Source organism: Haemorhous mexicanus, chromosome 6 (genome assembly GCF_027477595.1).
Source record: "Haemorhous mexicanus isolate bHaeMex1 chromosome 6, bHaeMex1.pri, whole genome shotgun sequence".
Taxonomy (NCBI): Eukaryota; Metazoa; Chordata; class Aves; order Passeriformes; family Fringillidae; genus Haemorhous; species Haemorhous mexicanus.
The window spans coordinates 34,581,417-34,599,943 of record NC_082346.1 but is presented as its reverse complement, the minus strand read 5'-3'; positions in this window follow the sequence as shown (position 1 = coordinate 34,599,943).

The window sequence follows — 18,527 nt, the reverse complement described above, 5'->3', positions numbered from 1 at the left end:
TCTTGATTAAATATGCATTGGTCATTGTAGGATACAAGAGATGAGTTATGGAAGAGATACATGCTGGATTCATTTATATGGTTTCAGCTAATTTTCAGAATTGTAAAGGTTAATTTTTTGTGGCTTTAATTTTTGTTATTTCAGTGCAATCACACAGTGATGAGCACCGCTTCAATAAAAACATTTTAAAGAAAACTCTGCATGCAGTAGAGATGATAGATGCAGACACAAATAAAGTCCTACATGATTTTAAGTTTTAAGTGATTTATCTTGCTAAAGGTTGCATACTTAGTGCAGCTAACCACTTTGGTTAGATTGATACAGTTGTTGTTTTAGAGCTTGTCCAAATAGCCTTTTATGTTGCAATCAAGTAATAGATGCAAGATTGACAAGTTACAAAGAAAAGGAGCTTTCAGTCAACAAACAGACTAAAATCCATTATTGTGGTGTGTACACTGTGTCCTGGACCTGTAAACACATCTTCATTGATCCCATAGAAAGATAGAAATATCTCCTCTTGTATAGTTCAATCAAGACCCTTTTCACAGAGGCAAAGTGCAAACAATATTGAAAAAGCAGAAAAAGACTGACATTACAGTCAAACAGTAAATAATGGTTGTGCTCAGGAAGCCTATCTATAACATTTCAAACTGCTGTCAGCTCAGATGAAATGTATAACCTCTCTATTACAACCTTAAGAAAGATCAAAACACAGGTACTGTACATTCCCTTTACTGTCATACCCTTTTTTACCAACTGACTACATCAATAAGAAAAATAATTTTTTTTCCATTTTGCATGTTTGTGGAGTATTTAACATATAAAATATCATTGAGAAAAAGACTTGCTTGCTGAATTTTTCTTTAATTGCAGTGTCTGAAAAAAAACATTGAAGCATTTTTAGCTCAATTTCATGTGGTTTAGCAAAGGTATATAAGACAGATAATCTGATAAGACTTTTTTCTTTTCATTGTTTTGTTTAATGTATTTTATCATCTACATTAAGCCTATATTTAAAATTATATGTATAGCCAGAATGTAATTATATCATTAATAAAAGGCATATTCTATTACTTTGCTTCTTTTTGGTCTAGAAACCACACACAATGACTTCCCAGCAAGTGCACCACTCTGGCAAATGACTAGTTTAGCCACCCCTCTCACTCCACATTCCCAAATCCCATTTAAATCCTTGTTTGAAACCTTAAGTGGAATTGAAATCTAGTATAAGCTGTGGTGTCGCTCAACAGTGGCAGTGAATTTTATACATATTGCACCAGGTGGTGCTCATAACTGTAAGATTCTGCCCATGGATTAAACATTGTCTATAAAAAGATTAATTTGCTGTTTGCAGTTGTTATTGCTCAATTTGAACTGTAATCTAGACAGTATGAAGCTGGTCCTCACTTTCTTGAACACTGAAAAGGGGCCTTTATGTAATGAATCATTACAGCCACTGGCTAAGGTCACTGGAAATCTGTCCTACAGGAAACTTGTGCAAACGCATGGAATTATGATATCTTTTGGAGATATTCTTTTATGAATTGGATTGAAGGGCAATAGCCATTTGCTGGCTGACATCTTAGGAGGTACTGCATGGGACTGTGATTACTGTGGTCTATTAATCTACTTCTGTAGAGGGATTGCAGGCACCTTTCCTTTGGAGGATCGCAATAAATATTTGTTCAGTAATATTTGGTAAGGATAATAGCATTATCTTGGGCCAAGTAATTTCAATCCACTTGGCAGGTGTTACAGAATCACAGAGTGCTTGAGTTTGAAAGGGACCTCTGGAGGTCATTTAGTCCAGCCTCCCAGCCCAAGCAAGGCCACCTAGACCTGGACCAGGACTACGTCCAGAGGGCTTTTGAATATCTCCAAGATCAGAGACATATCCACAATCTCCCTGGGCAACATGTACCAGTGATCAGCCATCCTCAGAGTAGAAACACGTTTCCTGTTGTTTAGGAGGAACATCTTGTATTTCGGTTTGTGCCAATTGCTCTGGTCCTGTCACCAGTCATTTTAAGTTTTCATAACCTTTCATTGCATTGTTGCTCTCTTCCTACCTAAAAACAGTAAGTAGGGGATATTTTACAGGACAACATGACTTTTATGAATTCCTTTTTGTTTCACAATCTAAGTGATGCAACTGTTGAAGGAAATTTCAAATTAACATTGGGGTGAAATCCTGGCTTCATTGACATTGAGGGTAATGAGACTGTTGCCAGGGCTGCAGCTGGGCTGAAAGTCTTTGAATCACCAGATCCTTCCTGCTTATCACTTACTCAGCAATATCTGACTTCCTCACAGGACAGGAGATGCTGTGACCCAAAATTAAATTTTTAATATATCCAAATATTTAAAGTCCTTCCAACAGAACAAAAGGTAATAATTATTTTTATTATTATTGTAAATAAAAGATAAAATAGATAGCAGTACTTTCATTATGACAATTTGTAGGGAAAAAATTATAGCAAAATGATAGTGTATGTTACATACTGCAGCTGTTTAAAGTGAAGGAGGGTGAGAGTGAGAAATTTACCATGAAACAGCAGAAAGCTGGATGAATAAAAGAGTGGATGATTAAATAAAAACATAAAGAATCTTGAGCAAAAATATGGGTGGATTCCTTTCCAGGCGTTGTATGAATTACTAGATGTGGTGGTGTGGCCTGTGCCAGGGAGAAGTCAGAGCAGGCTGCACTTGAAGACTGTGTGTCTAATTAAGCCTGAACTTTGCACTGAAGTTTCCTGTTTCCTGTTTATTCGTGGGCGGGTTGTAACAGCTCACTCTTCTATTCATTAGTAACTCTGATTATTAAATTTATTCATTTTTTCCAGCACCTCTCTACTGAAGGCAGTTCAGATGAGGGGAAATTTCCATGAAGTACAATTTCTGTAGTTGCTTGCACAGTAAAGCTCTGACTGTTAAATTAAGGGAGTTAATAGATCCTGGCAACATTCACAAAAAAATTTTATGGGAAAATTGGGGTCATTAATAGCTTAGAGTCTTAAAAGAGACTTTGGGGGAAAAAAAAGAAAACCAAAAAAAAGATTTGCAAGTTTAGGACAACACACAATGTAACAAACACTTGCCTGCTTATTATGTGATATCTCTGGTAGATGTAAGACTTAAATTGAAGACCTTCTTCTTAATTAGTCTGCCTAGGTTGCCTACATTCCATGTAGATACAGCAGGAAAATGAACCTTTAATTTTTTTACAAAACCGAGCTAATTATCAAAGTTTTGTCCTGCTCAGATATACATCAGGATAGTTGAAGAATTTACCTAGAAAGTTGGTTCCTAATATTAATTGAAGGCATGAGCCAGTAACTCCCATACCTACGTGGATGTAATGGACACTCTCTTATTGATATTTGGAACTTAATAATCCTTCACTCATTGTTTTTGTTTCTTTGTGGTTTTGCCTTTATTCCCATCAAAAATCCTTCAAAAGTGTTGCTTTCTTCCCATAGTGCAGTAGTGTGGAGGGACAACTGTTAAAACCAGAAAAAAATGTCTGTCCAAATCTCCAGCTCTAGACCCAGTTAAGAACCATGAGGTCTAGAACTGGTATATAATTTTGAGAGTCATGATCTTCTTGTTTATTTGTTGCCTTATCCTTCCATAAAAATAAACCAGAGAAAAGGCTTTTCAGTCATGATTGAGCACTGGATAAAAATGTCTAGAACAGAAGTGATGCAAATCCTAACTGCATATTTAAGATGAAAATAACTTCAGTTAGCAAGATTTGACTTCCAAAGTGTCAGATGGGTATTATGAACCCTAAAATATTTAATGCCAAATTTTGAAAACTGACTTTTGAATCAATATCTGCTTGTTTTACCATTCCATTATTCCTTGTTCGTGGTAAGCCTGCCATGGTAAGACATGTCAGGGTTAAATTTAAAAGAAAATCCTGATTGAGGCCTAATATCTGTTCAGGAGCAATGGCCTTCATGCTTTAGATAGTCTTATTAGAAGCTGCTCATTTTTCAATTTCTTTACTTGGCCATTAAAATTAACTGTGTGCTGGAATTAATTTGGTTTTGTAGCACTGATTGAATAACACAGATTTACCATTTTGGATTTTAAAGTGAAAGAGACTCTTCTTTGTTATTTGCTTTTCTTTTATTGCTAAATACATATACTATTTTAAAATATCCTAATCTGTTTTCATGTTATACTCCATGTCTCCTATCTCTTTCCTTTAGGCTGTTCCTCAGAAAGAACTCTACAGGTGACCTTCCTAGAAAGGTAAGAGGGACTCTGACTGTCATCAGGATATAGAAATATATATGATGTTTGATTCTATCTCCTCTAGATAGGTGCCCAGGCCTCCACTTTCAAAAAAGTAATCAGGAGTTTATTTTCCTGTGAAAACAACAAGAATGAAGGAGTTGATACTTCTTAAAGCAGTACTGCAGAGGAAACAACACGTACAGGGAGTGGTGAATGTCTTGGTTCAATTTCTCAACCTGACACTATTTACAACCAAGAACCAACAGGTTCTCAGGGAGAGGTGGTTGCTGAAAGTCAGGAAAGATACTTCACTTGATATCACTGGGATTTGTACCTAGAATCTAAAGAAACTATTCTACACCTGCACATTCTACATCTGCACTGAATGAAGAACAGCTTCTGAGCACTCAATATTTATCAGTCCTGCCTATACCCCACCAAAGTAGGTTCCTCAAATAAAGTCCTAAATGATCTGGCAATAAAATATGAATAGGAAAAGTTATCAAATAAAGTATTTGCCCATCTCTAATGAGGGCATCTGGGATTATGAGGATAATACCTTTAGACTGCATTGACAAAGAATAAAAATTAAGCTGGTGAACAACTAGATATATAAGACTGTAGAAATTAGTTGATGTTGCTTGAGAAACAGTTGATTTTCAAGCACTTATAAACTGCTTTCCAATGAAACACCAAGAAGATCAGTGCAAAGCAGTGATTTGGACATGGATTTTTTTTCAACTGGTTGCTGTCTTTGTGCTCAAGAAATAACATTTTTCTAAAATAATATTGAAAATTAATAATTTGAGAGTATGTGTTTCCATAGAATGTGTGTATAGTATACACCCCAGATAACTGTTGGGCATTCAGTTGATGCACTGAGTGTAGAAACGCTTGTCCTAGGACACTTCTAAAGTAAATGGAGGCACCCCAAAGTGTGATTCCATTCATCTGAGATCTGAACTGCCTTTTGGCAGTGCCTCTCAGTCTTCATTGACAGCATAGAGAGCCTCAGGACAAATGTACATCTAAATCCATCCGCCTAACTTAGGTGCTCCAGTTAAACATGGAATGTTAAGTGGCATAAACCTGGGCACACTGAATTGTGTAAATTCTCACTGATGTTTAATTCAGTCCTGTCACAGACCAAGGTCATTATTATAATAAAATTGAATTACAGTCCTTTTTCCATAGACACCCATATCAGACAGCCTCAAGCAGTACTACATATAATAATTAAACAGATACTAACCAAAATAGCATATTTAGTTGGAAAAACAAGCAATGCAATGTATTAATATTGTTGCTGGCAACAAACTTTATGTGCATATTTATTTTTTAATTGAAGGAACAAGAAACACATACAATTTTTAACATGAAGTTTTTGTATTATTTCTGGTCTTTCAACAAATTATACTTTATAATCAAATTATAGAAGTTACCTCTATTTTCTGTTATGATTTGTTTTTAATCAGCTAACAATAAACCTTCCTGTGTCTCAGCTTTCATTCAGTTTTCTTCAGGAGCCTGTTCTTAGGTGTGACATAAGCCTAGGTAATGGATTTGGGATTTTAGCACTGGACTAGGGTTGTAAAATGCACAATATAGTGTGCTCAGCCTCTAGGAGAGAGACATCAACTTAAAATAATTGATAAACTATCTCTGCTGGGTGATCCTTGTTTGAGGTACACTCACTGCTGTGTTCTCTCAGAGAGCTATGAAACAAAGTCCTTGAAAAATTGCTTGGATTTCATATGACACCCAAGAACAATATGACTTCCAATAGTCAGTTATGCAGTAAGAATTTTGTAGCTTGCTTTCTGTAAAAAATATCAATCATTTGTGATTGAAAAATGAATCTGTAAAGTTAACCTACTCTGTCAAATTTGATTTATTCAGAGGTAAACAACATTCCAAGAGGATTTAGTGAGCCTGTGTTTGGCAAAGGGGTATGTTCAGGTTGTGGCACTACATAGATTGAATGTCCAAACATTTAAAAACTCTTTTATCACTGGCCTGAATACAAAAACGACAGCCTTCATTTGGTGACCTTAGAATGTCCCCGCTATTTGTTATGGGCTTTCTGTATTTAGTTTAACCTTCCATCATGCTGGGGTTAAATAAATGACAAGTTGTTATTTTTCTGATTTTTAGATTAATATTGAGCCATTAAGCTATAAACATATTGAGCAAGATCTCAAGCCAGTGTAAATCAGTGTAGCTTCATTGTTTCCAGTGGAGCTTTGCTGAATTGCATCAGCTAAAGGGCTATGCTGTTATTTGGAACAGCACTGTATCTTGCTTTCATACACAGCTTTTGGCTGGAATGTTTAATCTGTAAATCACAATATTGTCACTCTATTTCTTATCCTAAGCCCTGCCTGCTCATTCAAACATGTCTTTACTCTTGCTTACAGCTGTTCTCCCCTCCTCCTTTCCTTTGGAAACCAAACAATAATCCAGGTAATATACTGGATATTTTTGAACAGCACAATTTTGGAGTGGTAACTCCATCGCTGCTGTTTTAACGTGGACCACATTTAAAGAAAAAAAATCAAGGCCTGAGGTCAATTTCCGTGCTATATTTACAATTGAAATTACCATAAGCATGCATGCAAATGGAGTGTCTGAACGCAAACCCAGCGAGATGGATGTCTGCCTAAAACAGACGGAGGGTAATTACATGCAGAAATGTCACAGAGCAATTGCGCAGACCTGTAGCCTCCATCTCAGCTGCGTTTAGCCTTGGAACGACTTCCCTTCTCTTGCAGGCCACAGTACACCCTTATATATAACTTCTTGTCCTGAGGAAAACAAGCAGACATGCAGATTCTGTATTTGTTCATTGTTTGTTTATATTTGCAGCAGGCAAAGGTGGTTGCTGTTGGGAGAAAAGTAGGAAAAGAATTCACATACAGATACCCTTCTCCAGATCTCTAGCACAATGTGCTGCTGCATTCAGTATCTTCATGCTTCTAGGTGCTGTTTCCAGTTAACCTGGTGCTGCCTCAGATCACACAGAACCCTTTATACAATGTAGAAAAGTGTATGCTTGGCCTGCTACTCTGAAATTACAAGACAGCTGTGGAAGTGGGGTATTTTTTGTCCAACGAGTGGCAGTGCTCTGTGGTTGTGCTAGTATAAAAGCAGTTTTAAAAAATTACATCCTAAAATAAAATGGTCTTTGAAAGAACAGATAAGGAAAAGTGTCAATTATTGTATAAATTTCTCCTTTTTTTGCTTCATGTAATTAACATCAAACTAGAAAGAGAGCAAATTAAATTATAATATTTCTGTTGATTTTTAATGTTTTTACAATCGTGTTACAATATTTTTGATAAATTATACAGGTTTATGCTAATTTTAATTTTATCAGATTTATAAGCCTGTCTTAATACATAAACCAAATTTTCCTTACCGAGAAACATGTTACAAGTTTCTGGTTTATTGTATTCCCTCCTTCCTTTCTCAACTCCAATGCCAAACACAGCCTGAGCTCCTTTTTGGACATTGTGTATGATGAATGTCTAATGTAAATCTAAATCTAAAAGGAAATATTCATCTCCTGCATAACCTGCATTTTTTTTTAATGCTAAAGCCTTTCTCAATTTAAATACAACTCTAAAATTAAATTGTTTTAAGGAAACTGATGGGCATGGTTTTAGCACAGGTATATGGCAGAACAAATACTACATACTTTTTGAGTATGTTTCTGTGAACCTCAAAGAGTGCATGCAATAGATGGGTGCTTATGCATGCATGTAGAATAATAAATATAAAAATCACACATTTATGAACCTTCTTACTTCTACAGCCTTTTTTCAAGACGATCTGGCTGTGCATCTGCTCAAGCACTGTTCAATAAGGAATCTGAGACACTGTATGGTTTACGTCGTCATCCAATAATGTGACAGTTCTTGGTCTGTGGACCTGCTGGAAAGGTTCTTTTTAGAAGTTAATTCCAATTAGAAGCAGTTGCCAGACATTTCTGTGCCACCTGCCTGGTTCTCTGTGTGACACACAAACTTACCTTTCTGTTTTTCCAGTCAATGCACGTATTTCATTTATCATATTTATTTTTCATCTGGTCTAAATACTCCTCTCCTGAGCTGCCTACTTTGCAGCATGGTGGTCAGGACTCAGTAGTCCTTCCTAACCCCCCCCAGGCTAAAATTCTTCAGAGAAAGAAAAATGTTTTTTGAGGAATTTCCATTTTCCATTTGATCTTCTGTTCATGTGGGTCCCTAAAATGCCTTTATTCATCCAGCACAATCCAGGTGCTTTTGCCTAGAAGCGGCCAGCCACGGATGAGTCTCGTGGGTCAGTGTGCTGCCTGGGTCGAGGAGCTGACCCCATTTTCCTAAAAATATGCTTTGCTTTTACATTGGTACAGTGTAATGTTACCGTTTTTGTATTTTCTGGGTAAGAAAATAGTTTTTTAAAAATCAATAAGTCTTTTTTATTTTTAATTTTTGTTCTGCGAGGTGACAAAAAGTATGCTTGCCATTAAGATGACATACCTCAGGTTTGCCTGTTCCGAGTTTTCTTTATTGTTTAGAAAATACTGCATCTCAGTGCACTGTTTCTGAAAACTGTAGAATTGGTTACAGACAGGTGTTGCAAGATGGATCCCTTAAAAGCACATAGCTTGTGACCTATGATACCATTGCTGTTTGTATTCCTGGGCCTTTCTTATGGGAAAATAAGAACTAAAAAGAGATGTCAACATTTGGGTTCAGTGTGATCTGGTTTATGCTGCAGCATTTCTCAATCAATGGAGAGATACCATACTGATGTGTTCTGCCACTAAGCCCCTTTGTTCATTCTCACATGTAAAATTGTGCACAGAAATTCAGTTATGGTGTCCTTTCCTTTATCATCTTTGGTGTGGGTGGCTCCGGTATGAGAGTCTGTATCATTCCAGGTACAACACACGTTTCACCATCAATGTGGTGGAGAGGCCAGTTGAAATTGTGTTCCTGGGAGCTCTAAGGAGCTGACCAGCCATTTGCCCTGGAAGCCTTTCCACATAGTCGGGAAGTTCAGGATAAAATAATTTTCTGTGGTGACATCCAGTCCCATTCAGCCACTGTTTTCCAGCAAAGCAGTGATTTTCTTGTTATGAATATTCATTTCTTGTTCTTCAGTGTATAAGTTTTCATTGTGCTATGCTGACATTTTGCATGGATGGACCCAGCATACTATGTCATCTTGACTGCTCACCGTGGCTTTCCTGATCTCTGCGTTACCTGCCACTTCTATCAACCTTGATAGTTTATTTACTGCCATATGGTGAATGCAAATTTTAAATAGGGTCAAGCCCAGTGTCAGTTTCTCACACTAGCCCCACTCTCATTTTCTGGTAATTCTTTGCTGAAAACCACCTGTGGGACCTGTCTGCTGGTCAATTATTAGTCCACTTAAACACATATCTTACCCTGCCTGAAAATTTACTTTTACTGGACAAAGCTGTTTAGTGGAAAAAGTTTATTTGGTTTTATATCTATATAATTTATCAATGTCTATATCTATATCTACATCTACATCTCTATCCATATTTGTCAGCAATGTAGTATCTGTTCTTCACGTTTGTAACAGTTGTGTAAATGTCTCAAGCCTTGTTTCCTTTTGAAAACAGATGTATTTTCTCCATTTCCTGACTTTTTATCAATGTCCTCTGCTAATCACTTCAGAAAACAATTTCTGATTTCCACTGAATTTCATACACAATATCTATTGGATAGGATACCCAATAAAATAAAATATGTTTTTGAGGTCCCAAGTGAAAAAGAAGGATTGTCTGATAATTCACATCTTAAAAGACAACAGAAAGCACATCTGGGAGAGATGCTCATTTATTCAGCCCATTGCTGCTTTTTTAAAGTGTGGAGTACCCTGACTGATGTTGAGGTCAGTGACAGGGCAGAATAAGTGCTATTACTCTGAGAGTTTGTCCATTTCCCCTTTCTCAGGTTTGAGGCAGGATATGCAACCTTCCACCTTTACACTCTGTCCATGCATAGACATGGCACATGTTGAGAAATAAGAAATTTTTTTTCTGATTATTATGTGCAACCATTAATTTTCAGTCTCTTCATTGCAATTGTAAAGGGGGAGTAGAATGCTGACTGGTACCCAAAGGCTGTGGGTTTTATTATAAATGGAATCAGTCAATGAACAGAATCCTCCTCATGTTTCAGTATTCAGTCTTCATTCACCATATCACTGTACATGTAGGAATGCAAAAAGTGCAATAATAGTGCCAAACATTGGCAGATCAGTATGTCATATGCTCTACTAGATGGTAACCCTGGATATGTCAGGTCTCAATCTCCCTTCTTCACACTTTCTTCATCATCTCATATTGCAGACTGTAAACAGGACTCGAGTCTCCTTGCCTGCTTCATGTGTCTGGCTCGGGATGTGGTGCTGGACAGGAGAGAGCAAATGGCCAGTGTTGTACCCTAGGCCTGTGTTTCTTAGTCATGTCCTGGGCTGGCGTAGCATTAAGAGCCATTGTCCCATAGATTTGGGTGTCTACAATTGCATTCATGTATAGGGTGCATCCCTTCATGCCCCTCCTCATGTAGCTGTTTTTCATACCTACCCCTACTCAGGTGACATGGGGTTCTCGCACCTTGGCATGCCAGAAAGGTGAAAAGTCTACTTCTGGTTTGTGGAAAACCATAGTTGTGCAACTTCCGAAGCAGCGCTGTTGAGGAACTTACTACACTGGAGTGAGAGAAAGCCTCAGGTTTCAACAGGGGATGGAACAGAAAAGGGAGCTCAAAGTGGCTGCTGAGGGAGAGGCTGCGGAGCTACAGCACAGATTGCAGGCTCCTGTGCATGTCTAACAAAGCTCTGGGTAATACAGCTCTGCTTGCTTGTCATGTTACCTAGGGCAGTAACAGAACACGCGTGGAGCCCCGAACCTGCAGGCAGACCTGGAAATGTAGCAGCAGATGACAAGAGTGCTCACCCCACCACGCTGCTCTGGGGATCTCTGCCAAATGCTAACGTGCCTATCAGGGAAGCCACGCTGTAATTTAAATGTTTGTCTCTTCAGGGCTGCTTGGTAAGAGACATGAAGAAGTTAACAGTGTTTTTAGCTGAGATAGCTTCCATAGAGAGCATTGGTGGAGAATATAAAGGAAAGTACACACAGTATATCATAACCATCATGGATAACCTACAGAGTATTAAATGTAAATGCCATGTTCTCTGGGTGCTGCTTTTCACTCTTTTTTTCCTCTTTCTTTTCTGTGTTAATACAGTAGTATGGAACATGGGCTTTAAAGGAATCCTTGGTTTAACTTTTATTTTGAAAGGAATTTCTTTTATATTCTTTGGAAATTATGTACATTATGACTTTCAAAGCACAGTGCTTACAGCATTGACATGACCATTGGCTTCAATAGTGCCACAGCTCCAGTTTTATTTAGTTTGTGGTATTTGTCAGGATGTAGGCTTTTTTTGGGTTTTTTTGCAGAATATGCAAAATCAATCAAAAGTGTGATTTGATCAAAGTAAAAATATTGTGCAGAGCTTTGTGTGCTAGGTGTGGGCTTACATCATCTGACTTTTTCTACACATAGAGCTCACCACCACTCTATAGAATATTTACAATACACTCCTTGATCAATATTGTAACAATTACAGTGAATGCATTGTAAATACAGTAGAGAAGGAGGCAACCAGAACATAAATGGAATGACTTTGTTTACTTGAATAGTCCCTGAGCAAATTGTAGTCCATGAGAAAAAAAAAAATCCATAATTTCAAACCATTTTGCACAATTGACAGCCCCAGGAGAGGAAAAGATTAAGGAACAGAAAGATTCCCTACCTTGGCAGTAGAGAAGACTCACTTGTTTTCCCTTTGCTTACCGTCATCAGCTTGGAGCTGCAGACTGTATTATTCAATTATTGTATATAGCTGGTAAATTACTTTGAAATGTCGTGATGTTTCAAAGCACTGTACCAACTGGATTTTGTGTTGCACAAGACAGTTGCTTATTATTGTGGCTACCAAGTTCCTGTGTGGCAGGACCCAATGTTCAGTACTTATAAGAAATTGCAGTCTTAGACTGACACTCAGTCTCTTGGGTGTGTGGTGTAAGGTAGGTGGTACTGGTGCATTCCTTATGCTCTTCTGAATGGGAATTAGGATCTGAATGGGATGCCTCAGGATCTGAGGCATCCTGATTTTTCTAGTAATGGGACTTTTTAGAATAAATATTCTATAATTTTCTTTCTTTTACTAACAGTTTCTTCTAACACAGATCTATATTTTTTTTATCAACCCAGGGGTTATTTTTTTAACACAAAAAATAAGTTCTTTTCTTCCAGATACACTACATTCTTCAGCAATTTTTATTTCCAAATCTATAGGAACAAGTCTAAATGTGCCATAATAGAAAAAGGAAAGGCTTACTTGTATAATAGAAAAATTACTTTTGAACTTTCTAGATTGTGTTGTTGTTGGAATATATATAAAAAATCATAACGTTTTCTTTGGTGAGAATGGTCTGAATACTGAATGCACCTGAAGATGCAACCAAAATCTAAAACAAATATGAAACTGTTAAATTCACACGTACTAGGGCTTCCTATTTGGAAGTTTTGACAAATAATAAAAAAATACAAAGCTCTTCATTGCTTAAAAATTTGCATGATTTTTCTTTCTTGTAAGCAGTGCAAAATAAGCATGGAATAAATGTGTGGTTTGTGTCTCAATATAGAGTAGAAGAGACCATTTAATACACATTCAGGGGCTACTGTGGTGAACACATGTAAAGGAGACACAAATAGGAGAGAATGTTATGAGTAACTGCATCTGTATGGGGAAAATGCAGGTATGAACCTGCATACCACTCTGTTGTTCACTGTTCATAACTTGCCTGTCTAATGTCCAAAATATTTGAGTCATCAAAAGGAGATACAGAAGAAAAAAGTAACTTGGGTGACCAGTCACACTGAAGAATACACTGAAAGAGTCAAAATTAACATATTGCAAATAATCTGCCACCAGATAGTGATTTAAATTTTAAAATACCTAATGAAGAGAAAGTGGGTAGCATAAATCAGCTGCTTCTTCAGGGCTAGTATGAAGGTCTGTGTTGCACTGATTATAGGCAGTGAGGAGTCCAAGCCAAGTCTCCTTTTAACATCCCTTTAATGCTTTCTGGCCTAGACAATTCCATAAGGTAGCCATGCCATGTGATATGTGGCAGTGGTGCATCATCGTAGCATTTCTGTAGCAATAGCAGACAAAGGCAGCATCCTTACTAGCCACAAAGGACTTTTCCTTTGGAGAAGCTTGATGACTACAATGCTAGGACCTCAACCTTGAAAAAACAAACACTAAAGGTCTCAATTTTTCCTGGTATTGGGCAATTCATGGAGGTTTGCTTCACACCTGAAGCATTGCATTTAGCTGAGAGAGAGGACCTAGAATAGATGTCCAAAGTAAAGTCTAATGAACCTAGGACAAAATACCCATAACATTTTAAATTTTTGGAAGAAATTTTTGCACCTGGCAGGCATTTTTAAAATAAAGTTGCACAAGTCAGATGCACTGGCCTCAGAGGGGATACACAAGTTTATAGCAGCTGAGAATCTGGACCTTTGTATGACAAAAATGGAATTAGATGAAGTTCATTATTCTAAATGTCACTTTTATAATAAAAAAGAACTTGACAGTGACTGCATGACAAAACCTGCTATGAAAGGGTAATGAGGGGTAAAAGACAAAGGAAGTCTAAATAAGTCCTTTTACCACAAAACCAGAGAATAATAAGCAGAAATTGTAATGGATGTAGAGGAGAAAGAGAAATCTATATTGGGCACTTTTTCTGCCTGGAAAAGACTTATTTAATTTAACAGGGATTAAACCCAATAGGTTTCTATACAGCCTGTGGAGGATTCCTTAAAATTATTGTAGAGGAAAAATATCACTTTAACACAAAGCACCTAAATTGACAATGGTCACTCATCGGTGTGGTAGTTCTGCTTTCCCTGCATGTGGCTTCTCTGACTTTTAAAAGTATAATCACAGAGGCGGTCAGAGAATTTATTTCAGTACAGATAGGCTTCTTCAGCTAATTTTAATCTCGCTAGAGGGGTTAACATTAGCTAAGAAGCAATAACTTCATTTTTTCCAAAGGGTTGCCACTTAAACAAATATGTTTTGGTTTTGGTAGGCCAGAATGTTCCTCATTACTTTAGGTGATTGTAAATTTTTTCCTTTTAATGAAGAATGTCCTACCTCCTAGCTGTTATCCTTCACCCCTGCCAGTTGCATTATTGCTTATTGTTCCACTGTCTTGCATCATCTATAGGAGCCTGTGAATAGTGACTAAATAAAATACTTGCAAAGATATCCAACATTAGAATTTCTCTCACTATTCCATTCCATAAAAATATTATTAATGAAATCTAAAATAAGATTCCACACTATTGTGGCAAACAGAGAAAATTGAAATTTTCGATTACTCAGTAAAAGTGAAGAATGTTTTTATATGGTTATTTAATAAAACATGCCCTAAACAATACCTTAACAATACTTGTACATTGTTAAGAGAAAGTGGCAAAACTTAGGTAAGGGGAACATTATTTTCTGTAATTTGTATTTATTAGTTCCATATAATTTCCATCCTCCTGTGTGAAAGTCAGCTTAGATTAGTGGACTACTAAGCACCAACGTACAAAAAGGGCAACATTGTTTGAAAAATAATGACTCTCATGAAGAGTTTTTATTTTAAGCCAGATGCTTAAAATCGTGGGCAATACATTTTTTGTTGTGATGCCTATGGCATGGTTTGCATATAGTGTAGATTGAAAAGCCTACCATATAGTTCTGATGAGACCAACCTACAAATCAGTTTCTCAGAAATGAGAATTATTAGAACAAGCAATAAAATCCTAATTTCTACATGACAGTTAGAGTAACACTTAAAAACATTCTGCATTACAGATAAATACACCGCTCATTTTCACAAATGGAGTCTGTTTCAATTCTCAGCTGTTGGATGATGATTTGACTTGGAGCAAAGGCAGCATAATTGGGTAACAGCTGAAATGTGCTTCATTGTAAAGGGTTGAAAGATCCATTGCTGGATTTTCAGGAGTGTGAATTACAATTCCAATAATATCAGAAGCAACTAATTCTATTCTTTAGAAGTAAGAACATAAAAGAAGTTTCAGGTTTTCTTATTTCAAGCTTTAATTGAGGCCTAGGTTGTAACTCATTTTCATCCCTGAATGGGTGGTAAAAACATACACAGTAGGTAATTCACACTACCTCAAAAACTGTTAGTGCCACAAGAAGACTAATCAGGGTAAGCTTCCAGTAGCAAATTATCAGCTACAAATTAAAACCTTGCCGCCTGTCTGCTAAAGCAACCTTTTCCCCCCCACCCTAACATATTTGTGTGATTAGTAACTGTTGGATTACTACAGGATATGAAGAATAGGGGGTTGATCTGAGGAAACCTTCAAAACATTATGTTTCATAAGTGAACAGGGAACAGTTTTAAGCTCTTATTTTTGTTTTACTGCATCATTTATGGCATTTTGAAAATCTACTGGTTTTTTCAGTGACACACTAGAAAATAAGTCGAGGAAGCGAGATTGATATATATTTTTATTTAATTTGTAATGCATCATTGTAGGCTATAAGTTAAGGGAAAATGTGCATACATTTGGCAGAGTAGCCATACTGCTGTGGATATTTATTTAGGAAGTGACCTATCCCATCCTCCATGTGAGTCCTTTGCCCTTTCCAGAGACACATTAAATCAAAAGAGCACTGTCTGTCATTAGGAGCACTGAATTCCCCAAAATTTTCAGGCAGTTATGATGCCTAGCAGAGTTTCACTCCCTTTGAGGTAAACCATTGGATTCATTTAGTGCCTGAATCTACATTTCTAGTTGTCTGTTGTGCTTGTCATAGAAATCTGGTTCTAAATTAGATTGGAAGTCAAAAGTAAATATAATTCCCCACTCCCACCAATAAGGGAATGAAACACAGAAGAGCAAGAAGTGATCAAGTTAAGGTTAAGGTCTCATATAATATGAAATATTCTCATTTTGATCTTATACCTCTGAATATCTTTCCTGAAAGCATCTAAATAAAAAAGGGATGGGGGGAAATGATAATTTAAATGTTCTTTTTGGGTATAGTGTCACTGTTCTCTTTCCTAACTCATGAGTAATTTAAAAGTGCTAGAAATATTTGCACTATGCACTGAGAGAGTAGCTTTTCTGATATTGAGGGTGGGAGATTTTACAAATCACAGGAGACTTGTTCTCTGCCTTAATCTCTCCACACAGAGTCAATTTGCAGTGGTTTGGGGATTTTTTGGTCTGTTTTGGTTTTTTGCTTTTTTGGTTTTTGTATGGACGTATAAGTTAAAAGCACAGTGATCCCTGAAAGAAAGGATTTTCTGCTCTTTTTGCAAGCCCCTTATTTGTGGGTTGCTATATACCTAGTGTGAGCAAACAACTTACAGCCAGAAAATGTCATGAATATCCTTCCCAAATGCCCATTTTATGCTCTGGTTTCTGTTTCATAGACTTGAATTCCACAAAGTGCTAAAGCTTGCATATAACTCCAAACGGTCTGTTCACTCTTTAGCTTTAACATGGGGTTGTGTGCTGTGCCTTTCTATAGCTGGTCATTATGATCCTTTTTGGACTCCAGTGATACAAGTAGCACAGCTCATAGTTTCTGTCTATCAGGTGAATCCTTACCAGTGGCCAGTGGAACTGCAATGTAAGTAGACAGAGGATCATTTCTAGGGAGGGTGTTTTTCATCTGAAGTTAGGTCATGTGCTAATATTGTAACCTTCACCGTTTGTCCAAAGCCTAATCAGAAAAGAAATAGTGATTATTTCTATATTTGTCATGCATGGATGCTTTTAAAAATGTATTTTATATTTTCAAGTGCTTCATGTTGCCCCTGATGGGAAAAAAATAAAAAACCCAACAAGAATCCAGGCTAAGACATATTGTTCTGCTGGTTCCTCTTTGTCTGGGAGCAGGTAGCACTGTGCCATTTCATGACAGTGAAGTATACGGTGTATTTAATCAAGTCAAAGAGTACCCGAGCCAAATTAAATGAATCTGTTATGCTTCTATACTTCCAGATGCTTCTCTTAATTATGCTTCCTAAGTGTTAGGACTTTTCATCAAACTAGTCATCATCTTGCATCAGAGCCTGGGTGAGTCCTAGACAACCAAAGCAAAACATAATACTTTTGTTTTTGAGGTTCCTGACTGTTCCTCATATGTGTTAAGATATACATGAATGCTCATTAAATCTACTAAGATAACTGTTTGATGTGTTACTCAATAGATGAAACATAAAACTGTTCTTTAAAAAAATCAGCAAAATTGCTTGGAGGAACAACAAATTCATACATCAGCCCATTCTTTATGTTCTAAAGTGCAATTTACAGGACTGAACTAAGCAAATGTCATACCTTTAATTTCATAAAAAAGTTATGTACAAGTCTATTATTCAAAATAATCACATAACTGGGAAATTCACTGAACAGCTACCTTTCTGCTCAGCAGGGTGCCATTTTATAGACTTTAAAATTCACTAAGTTCAAGCAGCTTTCGTTCTCAATAATACATGTGCTAAATATGTCACATTAAAAGTGCTTTTGGCATGTAAATGATCCGTTTTCACATAGAAATGCTTTTAAAAGAATCTGAGCTCACTTTTTTGGAAATTATAAGTGCATTGAATTTCATTGTCCTACAGAACCATGTAGAGTTGATCGAAGTGAACTACAATGACAAACCAACCCTTGTCAGCCCTTATATTTATGTATCATTTGAGCTGTCAGAAGTATATTTAGTTGCACTTTCTTATACATATTTTCTACTCAGTTCAAAAAAATAAAAAAAAAATTGGTGTAAGGAGGGGCCTGTGGGTTTCTTTTCTAGGCCTAAGTGCTCACAAGCACTTCTGTGTATCAAAAGTTAACATTTCCCTGGAAGACTTGCAACACGTTAAACTGATTACCTAAGCGAGTTAATTTTTTTCTTAGAACTCAGCAGTCTTCTACTACTGCTTTAATGCTGAAAGATAAGGCAAATGTTTTACAGGTGATTTAGGATGCTTATCCTCCAAAGAGCGAATTTGGAATTCTTATGCATAATATGAATAAAACTGAAAGCATAATCTCTGTCTCTCACTGCTTCATTATACTGCTGCATACTGAACAAATACTCCATACTCTGTATACTGCAGAGTGAGCTTCTTTCATGAT